Below are 12,133 nucleotides of genomic sequence, written 5' to 3' on the forward strand. Positions count from 1 at the left end.
TGAAGTACTGGCACATGCAAATCATTACTCTTTTCTAAATCAAAGAGATCATCAAAGTCATATCCATACTCAAACACATCAGGCTCCACAGCACTAGCATCACTTTCACAATCCACAGCACCATCAATAACCTCATCCTTCTCCTCCTCACCTTCTGAAAGCTCTTCAGGGCTGATTCCAGAAACCTTATCCTTCTCCATTTCGAACAGATTAATCTGTCCCATATCCTACTCTACAAATGTGACCTTATGGGCTTCACAAACATTGGGCTGAATTGCATCCTTCATCTGCATACTGGGAACAATCACCCTATCACTCATTCCCATAGACAATTGATATATACCACCATTAGCTTTGGCTGGTCTCTCACATTGTGGACTCATATGACCCCACTCACCACAATTCCGGCATTGCACATCACACGGATACCCTCTCCCTCTTCCAATATTTGCTGAATTTCCTCCAGAACCAGATGATGCATCAGTCTTCCTTCCCATATCACCTATGCCTCTTCCTCTTCTTGCAGACTCTATCCAATTCAAGCTTAAAGACTTCATGAGCTCCACTGCTTCATGAACCTCCCTCTTCAAAGAATCCTCCTGTTTCGGAACAACAGCAGCTTTTCTTCCAAGATGCATACTCTCAATCTCTGGCACCTTCACAAACCTCTTTGGCTCTTCCTGCATTCCCAACTGCCTCAGACGCTTCACCTTCCACTCCTTCTCACGAGAAAATCTGACAACCTCCTCAAAGCTATCCAGGTTCTTCAGCTCCACCTTCAAACGGAGGGTTGGCTCCAGACCAGAGCCACAAACCGCTCCCTCTTTATCATCTGCGGGGGTACTTCAGGAATCAAAGCCTCACACCATAGACTCCACAGTCTACCAAACTCAATCAAATACTGATCCACATCCTGACCGTTCTTCTGCTGAATGTTACACAACTCTTTCCACACTTCATTTGGACTCCTCACATGGACAAACTATGCCAAAAATGCAGCTCTGACTACACGGTACTCAGGATCCTATTGATGAATGTTCTTGTGTGTAGTCATAAACATCTGTAGCCATGTTTTTGCATCACCCTGCAAACAATAAGTCAAAATCTGAGAGAGGATCTCCGGAGTTGCCTTGTCTTTCATCAAGGCTGTAAATTCCATCTTCTCCAGAAACCTGACTGCACTCTCCTGTGGCAATCCCCAATACTCCGGAAAATCTTGAGCCATTTTTCCAAATCTTGCTTCACACAGCCCCTGTCTTCTTTCACAAACCAGAGGAAATCTGCTCCTCTACGGAGGCACCAAAAAGTGATGGCATGGAAGCGGTAAAGCTATTTACACCTTTATAGAATGCCACACTTCCACACACGCATGCAAACACACCAAAACACCAGACCAAAGAGCATGAACAAGACTTATATTTCAGAAAGAACCTTCATCTTTACAGAATTGGATATCCAAGATATCCCAGACACCAGCTTCATCAAGCACCCGCTCGCAATCAGCCCTCTCCAGCTCCTGGTCGCTCCAAATCCCTTCGCTCCTTGCTTCTCTGCAGCCGACCTCTTTCCTTCTCTGCACTGCACCTCAGCTGAAGACCACTTTCTCCTACACCAATGCCAGCACACTGCCAGTTCTCAAGCAAAGACCCGGTCATCATCTAACTTTGTCACCATCCCAACAACCAGCCCAAGCCACAGCACCAAGGCAACTCCTTCCAGCCGTTGCTAGTCACCACACACGTTCTCCATCTTTTCCTCCCAGAGGCGGCAACCCCCAGACCCTGCTTGCAGCCCTCAGGCTCCCCTTCACAGTCCACGCTCCTTCCTTTTTGGCGACCTCTTTCTCCTCTATCGCTAGCTACCGGCGACCCCCCATCAATCCGAGCCTCTCGACTCTGTGTCCAACTGCGTCTGCTAAAAAACACCACCTAGCGTGTCCAGCTTCTCTGCTTCAAAAAAACAACGAACCAAGGCCACCTTCCACAGCCGGCAGCCCTTGAAACTATCATTGCCTGCAACCACGAACACACAAACTATCTTCGCTGCTCTCGGCTCCCACACGTGCTTCTCTCCTAAGAAGCCCCCGTGTATGTGCAGCTTCGCCCATCTATCACCTTCACTTCAGCTTGCCAGCCCGTCGACCTTCTCAGTTGACGCCTGCAGTCAGCAGCGCCAATCGCCAGCTCCTCGTCCGTAGCAAACCCAACACGTCCCTTCTCACTCTCCTTCACTGCCAACTCCTCTGCAGTGGTCAGCGTGCTCTCTCTCTCCCACCATGATCTGCCTCCACTAAAACCAACGCTGCCCTTCTTCTCTGCAGCTGAGCGGCCGTCTCTCCTCACAGTCGCCAGCAACTCCACGCTTCTTGCCCTTCTGCGCCTATGGCTGCACACGCCCCAATGTCCGCTCTTCAAACTGACCCGGGCCCCTCAGAAAACAAACAAGGCGATGACCCCCAAAATATCTCCACCCGGCTGACTCCAGCCTTCGCCTCTTCACCAGCCTCTCCTCTGGTCTCTGCAGATGCCCAGAGCCGCCCCAGCAGCCCTTCTTCACCAAAGCGCATGTCTGCTGCAGCGCCAGAGCGATCTTTGCACAAGGCCACTGCTCTCCCCGTCGGCTCCCAGCAGAATCACCCGCGGCATCTTTCTCTAGGCGGTCACCTTCATGTGCTTGCCAGCCCTCTAGATAGTGTGCGCTGGCAGCCACACAGACCTCCACGCTTGCCTCGTTTATTTATGGCCACGTTGATTATCATTTTATTCTTTATTTTGGGCTTGGAAAATGGCCACAATCCAACTATCCTTTTCACACCACGTTAAAGTCTACATTGGCCACACCAATATCAATTGCTCCCCATGCCTTCATACACTCAAATGCAATTTCCAGTGCCCACTGTACTTGGGACGTGCACACAAATTCAAACTACCAAGCTGCTGATCTCACCTCCAGCAGACTATGCTCCGGACAAGCTTGTGCTTCCAGGATTTGATCATTTTTTCTACACATACACTTCCATCAAGGCCCTAAGCTTGATTGCCGTATCCATAACGCCCACACTGAGTCAATGGGTGCTCCCATGACTTTATCACAACACGAACATCACTCATGTACACGTACAAGTTGAGTTTGAGGTTCTCCAAAAACTTCACACACCGCGTAAGAAGTGTTACTTCCGCTGCTAGCACCCCGAATCCGTTGCGCGGTGGGGACAGGGATCTCACAGCTTCAAAGTTGAATAAAGGTCCAATTAAATGGGTGGATCAGGAGAAAGTTAGAAGCAAGGTTCAGAGGAAGTTGGACAAGAAGAAGCCAGCTTTGGAAGAATTATTGTCAGAACAAATAGAAGAGGTTTGTGAAGAACAAGGACAAGACAAAGGAGAAGAGGAAATTTCTAGGGTTGACTCACTCTATGAAGCTATGTTACATTCAAAAATTCAGATTTCTCTTGACCAATTGCTGACATTAGTACCAGGGTTCAGAGATTTGTTGTTTCAAAGAATTCTTCAGAGAAAAGGTGTTGATTCACCTCAAAGTAATTTTTCAATGAGCAATATTGTTCAGGTGGAAGATGTTGATTTCAAAGTTCCTACCATATCAGTCAAATATCAGGGCCAGTCCATACATGGAGTTCTTTTGGATGGTGGATCAGGAGTTAATATACTTCCTGAGTCAGTTTATATTCAATTTGGGAGCCAAAAGTTGCATCCAGCACCTTTTCAGGTTAAAATGGCTGATCACAGGAGATTACAACCTTTAGGTTTGTTAAAAAACCAGGAGATCTTCATTGTAGGATTGAAGTTTATGGTCAACTTTGTAGTACTCAGGATGCAATCAGGGAACTTGGCCTACCCAATGCTCCTTGGGAAGACCCTGGTTTAGGCAGGCTAAGTTAAGATTGGGGAGCTAATATGGTGATCTTGAAACAGGGGAACGAGAAACAGACTTTACCCATGACATCTACTATAACTATGTCAAAGGAGCAAAGAGCTTTGTGGGCACAAAGCATACACCTGGCTGGTAGATCAAGTAGAAGATGATGAGGAAGAGGAATATTTAAAGGCCAATCTAGCAGTTGTCCCAGTGTTTGATATAAATGTGATGACTATTTTGGGAGATTATGAGGATTGTTTTGCTGTAGCTGCAGAAGGGGAGACAGACCAGCTATTACAGGATATTCAAACAGGGGCTGAGATGACTAAGGAACAGTTCAGAGTTCTACAGGAATCAGAGCTGTCATAGTCAGAGGAGATGCAGAATGGTCTATCAGGCTATTGCAATAGGAGAGCAAAGATATGAAAACAGTATGAAGAAATCAGCTAGAGTTATGGAGGATGGTTTGAATGAATGGAATTTGGGAACAGAGAATGACCCTAAAGTTGTCAAAGTTAGTGTTCATGTGGAAGGAGAATTCAAAGACAATCTTCTGAAATTATTAATGGAATACAAGGACATTTTTGCATGGGAATATTCAGATATGAAGGGGATTGATCCTGCATTTTATTCCCATAGGATTAATTTGAAGCAAGATGCTAAGCCTGTTATCCAACAGAGGTACAGAATGAATCCTAATTATATGCAAAGCAGGTTAAAGATGAAATTGACAAGCTGCTCAAGGTGGGATTCATTAAGCCTGTACATGAAGCAACATGGCTATCTCCAATTATAGTAGTTCCCAAGAAAAATGAAAGAATCAGAGTTTGTGTGGATTATAGAAAGCTCAATGCAGCCACCATCACAGATCCTTTTCCATTACCTTTTGTAGATACTCTGCTAGATTCAGTTGCAAGGCATCAAATGTATAGTTTTTTTGGATGGGTTCTTAGGATATAATCAAATCAGGATGCAGCCTGATGATGAACACAAAACAGCCTTCATTACAGAGTGGGGAGCATTTGTGTTCACAGTAATGAGCTTTGGATTAAAAAATGGACCACCATCTTTCTCAGAGGTGGCAAGCAGAGTGTTTGAGCCCTATTTGTCTTCTTTTATGAGGGTATTTATGGATGATTTCTGTGTGTTTGGATCCAAAGAGATGCATTTGGAGCACTTGAGGAAAGGTTTTGAGAGATGCAGGAAGTATGGTACGTCATTGAATCCATACAAATGTGCAATTGTAGTTAAAACTGGAGTCTTGTTGGGCCACGTAATTTCAGAGGAAGGTATACAGGTGGATCCAAGAAAAATTCAGAGCATCATAAAGTCCAAGAGCCTAGTGAATCTGAAGGAAACATCTAGTTTTGTGGGTCAGATCAAGTGGCACAGTAGACATTTAAGATATTTGTCAGATGTATGTGCACCCTTGTCACATTTAACCAAGAAAGGAGTAGAATTCAGGTGGTTAGAGGCCCAAGAAAAGGCATTTCAGACTTTAAAGAAGAGGATGGTGGTAGCTCCAATTTTGCAGCCTCTTGATTGGTCTTTACCATTCCATGTATTTGTTGATGCCTCAGACATTGCAGTAGGAGTTGTTCTTATGCAGGCAAAAATCAAGCATTGGTTCAGACCTGTCTACTATGCAAGTAGAATGCTAACTTCAGCTGAGAGGAATTACTCAATTATAGAGAGAGAAGCTTTGGGCATGGTGTTGTCTTTACAGAAATTTAGACATTATCTCTTGGATTACAAAGTTTTTTTCCATGTTGACCATCAAGCTCTGTTATTTCTTGTGAAGAAACCACAGTTGACAAGAAGGTTAGCAAGATGGATATTGTTGTTGCAAGAATTTGACTTTGTGATAGTACATACTCCAGGGAATCAGCATGTTGTGGCTGATTATTTAAGCAAACTTGAAAGTAAAGAGGATGTTGCAGGAGTTAATGATTATTTCCCTGACTCTGATCTGTTTGCTGTTCAGAGCTGCAGCTCTGACTCCTTTTATGATCAAATGTTGGTGTTTCTCACTGATGGATTGCTACCAGAAGAGATGAGTGTGGATCAGAAAAGGAAGTTTGTGCTGAAAAGCAAGCCATTTTTAGTCATTGCAGGAGCATTGTATAGAAAGGGGATAGATCAGATAATAAGAAGATTTGTTCCTGATTTTGAACAAGCAGTAGTGGTACAAGAGGCACATGCAGGGTTGTCTGGAGGTCACTTCTCAGGGGAAATAACAGGAAAGAAGGTTTTACAATCAGGTCTGTGGTGGCCAACAGTTTTGAAGGATGCTCACACATATGCCAAGGAATGTTTGGTTTGTCAGCAAGTGGGCCAACCCAATTCTAAAGATAGGATGTCAGACCACCCTGTGCTACCTCTAGATCCATTTCAGAAATGGGGATTAGATTTTGTGGGTCCTATCAAGCCAAAGAGCAAGACAGGTAAGAGTTACATTCTGGTGGCTACAGATTACTGTACTGAATGGGTGGAAGCAGTGGCTCTCAGAGACAATAAAGCAGCTAGTGTGGCCAAATTCTTGTATAGTAACATCATGACAAGATTTGGATGTCCCATTGAGCTTGTCAAGGAACACACTTCTTGAATGATGTTATCAGAGAGATGACAAAAACCCATATGATTTTGCATAAGAAGTCCACTCCCTATCATCCTCAGGCAAATGGACAGGCTCAGAGTTCAAACAAAATCCTGCTTAAAATCATTAAGAAGATTGTTCAGGACAACAAGTCTGATTGGGATATGAAATTGGACTCAGCTTTATGGTCAATTTGAACAGCCTTTAAAGTAACCACTGGAATGACTCCTTTTAGGCTTGTTTATGGGTTAGAAGCAGTAGTACCCATGGAGTTTGTGGTGCCTAGCTTGAGAGTTGCTGTAGAAAGCAGACTTCCACTCAGAGAATCTCTGATCTATAGACAGCACAATCTGAATCAGTTGGAGGAAGACAGAGAATTGAGTGCTTATGTTTCAGAGATCATTCAAAAAAGGAGACAAGCTTGGGTAAATAGGAATGTCAAGTTAAAAGTCTTCAAAGTGGGAGATTGGGTCATGCTTTACAATTCCAAGTTAGGGCCAGGGAAGTTGAGGCTCAGGTACATTGGGCCCTACAGAATTGAAAAAGACTTGGGGCAAGAAACCTTCATGCTTTCAGATGCCTTTGGAACATTGGTACCAAAGGGGGTGAATGGGTTTAGACTTAAGCCATTTGTGGGCACTCCCCCTGTAGTTCAGAGTACATGTTCAGATCAGGGCAGAGCAAAAGATCAGAGAACAGAGGAAATTCAGAGCTTGTGTGTGGATCAGAGTCCGCTTGGATTTTTTAATTTGAACGGTGGGGAATATATTTCACACGTCGAGTTGGCTGTCAATTGGCTTGATTTAACTTTTTGTCCGACATTATTTGCGGTAATGGCCGACGTGATGCATGAGAAACCCTATAAATCTGTAGCAGTGAGGGGACGGCATGCACAAATTCATCCAGCCCGTTCTAGCAGTGCATGGAAGAGGAGATTGCGTGAGGAGACATTTGCTTTTCAGAGGCGTCCATTCCAGAAGCCTCATTGTGTTGTGTGCCTCATTCTTTTTCTCTTTGTTCTACTTAGCCCCCTGCTCACATGCCCCGTAGTTCTACCACTAGGCTAGACCTTCTTGCTCTGAATACTGTTAGGTAGAGGTTGGCCATGGTGAAGGGTAAGCAGGCTATGCAGCAAGGGCGACCTAAGGTGGAGACCACATCAGTTCGACGGTCCCTGCGAGAGCATTCAACACCAAGCAAAGAAGTGGAGCAGTGTTTTAGCTCAGATTCTGAAGAGACGGTACAACAGGAGACTTCTACAAAGGATATTTATACTGTTGTGGGTAGCCTGATGGAGAACTTTGCACCCTTCAAGTACAGCATGGATTTGGAGAATAACGCAAATGTTCAGTGGCTTACTTCAATTGGGTTGATCGGGTATGCAAAGTTAGCCTAGGCTGAGTGGCAAGACAATATCTATGCTCCCACATAGCTAGCTCTACTAAGAAAGACAGAGGGAGTACTCAAAGGAGGTACAAGAGTAACCCCAGCTCTGATTTCTCAGGCATTTGAATTACCTTTTAACCCAGGTTTGGAAGCTTTGAATTTAGTCTCTGATGAGGATATGGAGAGAGAATTTGGGAACCCTGTGGGCTCTAGACATTATTATCATTTGAAGATAGTAGAGGCTGCCAAGAAGCAGCACTTGCGATGGTTTATGGAGCATGTTCTTTTACTTCAGAAGGTTGACTACATGTCAAAGGAATCTTATACCCCTTTAGCTGCAGCAGGCAGAGGCAGGAATGGATGTGGATTGGGCCACTGTGGTACATCAAAGCATGAAAAGAGGACTTCCTACCATATTTTAGGAATTATCATCCTAGATTAATTGAAAGATATTCATTGTAATCATAGAGAAATTGATTTTTATATTATGCATAATTGATTTTCATGCATAGAGGTATGCATAAAAGATTATTATTTTAACATAAAAGTGTTACTTTTATCATAATTGGATTTCATGCATAGAGGTATGCATAAAAGTTGATTATTTTATTATAAAAGTGTTACTTTTATCACAATTGAATTTCATGCATAGAGGTATGCATAAAAGTTTATTATTTTATTATAAAAGTGTTACTTTTATCACAATTCAATTTCATGCATAGAGGTATGCATAAAAGTTGATTATTTTATTATAAAAGTGTTACTTATATCACAATTGAATTTCAGGCATAGAAGTATGCATGAAAGATATTCTTTTTATACTAAAAGTGTGATTTTCATCATAAAGGGATTTTATGCATAACTTAGATGCATAAGAGAAATTCTTTTATTCTAAAAGTGTAATTCCTACCAAATTGAATTTATGCATAGGAAGATGCATAAAAGATTGAATTTTAATTCAAAAGTGTCATTTTCATTTAAAATGAATTTATGCATAGGAAGATGCATAAAAGATTGATTTTTACTTCGAAAGTATTAATCTCCTTAAATGGAATTTATGCATAAATAAATGTGTAAAGAAATCTTATATCAAATATAAGAATTCTCTTGTATTCTATAAATAGATATGAGGTGATAGAATGTGATAAGAGGTGTATAAGAGGTGATAAGAGGTGATAAGATGCTTATGAAATAAGTTAGCAGGTGATAAGATGAATTAAGATGTTATAAGATGTGTATGAGATGAGGTAAGAAGTGTATGTGATAGGATAAGATGTATATGGGTCGTGATAGGGAAGAATTGATGTGATGTAAAAGATTAGATGTGAAGGCATATGGGGATATATGAATGGGAATGTGGAAATGGATGTATGTATGTGGATGTGTGAATGTGGAGATGGGAGTGTGGATGTATGAATGTGAAAATGGATGTATGCATGAAGATGTATATGCGTAGATGTGAATGTGGATGTATGTATGTGTGTGGATGTATAGATGTGAATGGGAATGCGGATGTGGATGTATGTATGTATGTGGATGTAGATATGAATGTATAGATATGAATGGGAATGTGAATGTGGATGTATGTATGTATGTGGATGTGGATATATGAATGAGGACGTGATAATGGATGTATGCATGTAGATGTGGATATATGGATGTGAATGTGAATGTGGATGTGGATGTGGATGTGGATGTATGGATGTAGATACGGATGTGGATGTATGTATGTATGTGGATGTAGATGTGGATGTATACATGTGAATGGGAATGTGGATGTGGATGTATGAATGTGAATGTGGAAGTGGATGTGGATGTATGGATGTGGATATGGATGTGTATGTATGAATGTGGATATGGGATGTGGATGTATAAATGAAGATGTGAAAATGAATGTATGCATGTAGATGAGGATGTATGGATGTGAATGTGAATGTGTATGTGAATTAATGTGTCGTCGATATGAGGAAATGGATGAGAATGAGTACACATTAAATGGAATGTGGAATAAGTAATGAGGACTAAGGAGAGATAATGTGGAAAGACGAGAGTTCGATTTAGAAATTGTATTTTGTGACTGTTTGTAAATGATTGTTTTATGTCAAGAATGCTGGGGAAGCATTTTGACCGTCTTGTGGATTAAGGTCATGAAGACCTAACTGATAAAGTTGCAACTGCTGACGGAGAGTCAATGGATGACGTCTCGCGTAGCAAGGTCGACCGAGGTCTTGACCAGCCTCGGTTCGATTAAAATGGTGAGCTTCGGGTATGGTGGATGAGGGACCAAGGAAGCGGCCTATGAGTAAAGCGCTAGGTCACCTGCGAAGGATCCTAGAGGGTGCTGACCATACGGTGCTCGGGCTCTGGGTCGCCTAGGATACCCACACGTGCATCGACGAAGATATTGGAACAAGGAGTAAGAGTTGTTTTCTGAAACCGGGCATGGATCTGGTTGATTGACCTTGCTGGTCTTCAATGGATGAGTCCATGGCTCTTTTTATGGATCTATTGGTTGATCTTGCTGATCTTCAACGAGAGTCCATCTTGATTTTTATAAGTGATTATATTGCCGAGTATTATGGGCTAGGAACTATTGAAAAGGCCCCTGAGTGGACAGGTGGTGAGCGTTCTAGTTGCCAATGATGCCATAGATACTCTGATGAAGGAATGATGGGAAATTATGAATCAACCGGATAAATTGGAAGATTGTGATCAGTGGTACTATGGTTTCATTAAAGGATTGTTTTAAAGTTAGCTGATGCTAAGAAAAAGGCAATTTCATATTGGGTGTGTAAGTGGTGTGGCTAGTTTTATATTTGCATGAACTTCCGGCTAGGGGGCCTTGGAACTCTTTTTCTTGGTACCCGGGACAAAACCTAACCAAATTCCAAATTGGATCCCATCACTACAGTGGTTGGGCGGTTGGCTAACCCATGGGATCGGATGGGGTTAGGCTGGACTGATGGATCCGTAAATCAAGACTCAATTTCTGTTACTACGATAGATAAAGTAAATCCCGGATAGTAATTGTTCTATGGATAGGAATCAACGGCTGTGCCTCTTGATGGGGAAAAAAGCATTGATCCCAATGATCCAAGTGCAAGTTTCTCCTTGATCTGACCGAGTATCTTTATAGGTGCAGTCGGATCAGTTTGATCACTAATGGTCTTGACTACGTTAGAGTAAAAGTTATCCTAGAGGAATCGCCCGTGCTTTCCGGATAAGGGAAGTTTTTCCGGGTTCGGTTTTGAAAAAACCGACGGATTCGTCTTTTGTCCAGATATCCGTAAATAGAGGCCCCGAGTGTGGGACCCTGCCTTGCGCATGAAGTGCTACTTCCGCTGCTAGTAACCCGAATCCGTTGCGCGATGGGAATAGGAATCTCACTGTTGGTATCAGAGCCAATTGGCTAATAAAGATTAACTCTGAGAAGCCAAATATGTTAAAAATTTTTCAAGAAGTACAAAAAGATTGTAATTGTGTGATATAATTCATACAATTTGATATTCAAACTGAAATTCGTATAAAGATATGAATGATATGATCTGAAATGAATTGTTATTTAATGATGAGTTCTATATAAGGGATATTTATTCTCGTATTCTGTTGGGTTGACCAGAATATAAGGAACCCCAGAATAAATTGGATCTTAAGAAAAAGAGTTGTCCTCTACTTTACGAGATGAGGACATCTCGCACTTTTTAAGTGGGGTAGAATGTAAGATTCCTCCCCAGCCTTCGAGGTATGCAGGAGTAAGAACCTCCCTTTCTGATCTTATAATTTATTCCCTCTCTAAATAAAAGAAAGATTCTGTTTAAAAAAGGAAGACCTTTCCCCAGAATACTTCTCAAAAGTCTCACGTGTTTTAAGGATTATGAACGATGAGTTCGGAAGTGAGAACCGGTGTTTTGGATGCCAAGATTTTGGTCATCAATTAAAAGACTGCCTAGGATCGACAAAAGCAGTATGCAAATAAAAAGAGGACAGTCAGAGAATTCAAAGAAGCAGATATGGTCTTCATTCGAATACGGCCCAAAAGAAGTTCTTTATCTCTTAGGAAGTATAAGAAGTTATCCCCCAGATATTGTGGGCCATATCGGATTTCTCAATGAAAGTAGGTGACTTAGCCTACGAGCTTTTTCTACCTCATCATCTCAAAGTTCATAATGTATTTCATGTGAACCTTCTATAGAAATAGGTGCCAAACCCAAATCATGGAAAGACGGTAAAACTTCAATGACAAGATACCGTTGGCTTCTAAGTTACGCTAGCTCCTTC

The sequence above is a fragment of the Cibotium barometz genome, chromosome 51 (assembly GCF_041138505.1).
Source record: "Cibotium barometz isolate CiBa-2024 chromosome 51, ASM4113850v1, whole genome shotgun sequence".
Lineage (NCBI taxonomy): Eukaryota > Viridiplantae > Streptophyta > Polypodiopsida > Cyatheales > Cibotiaceae > Cibotium > Cibotium barometz.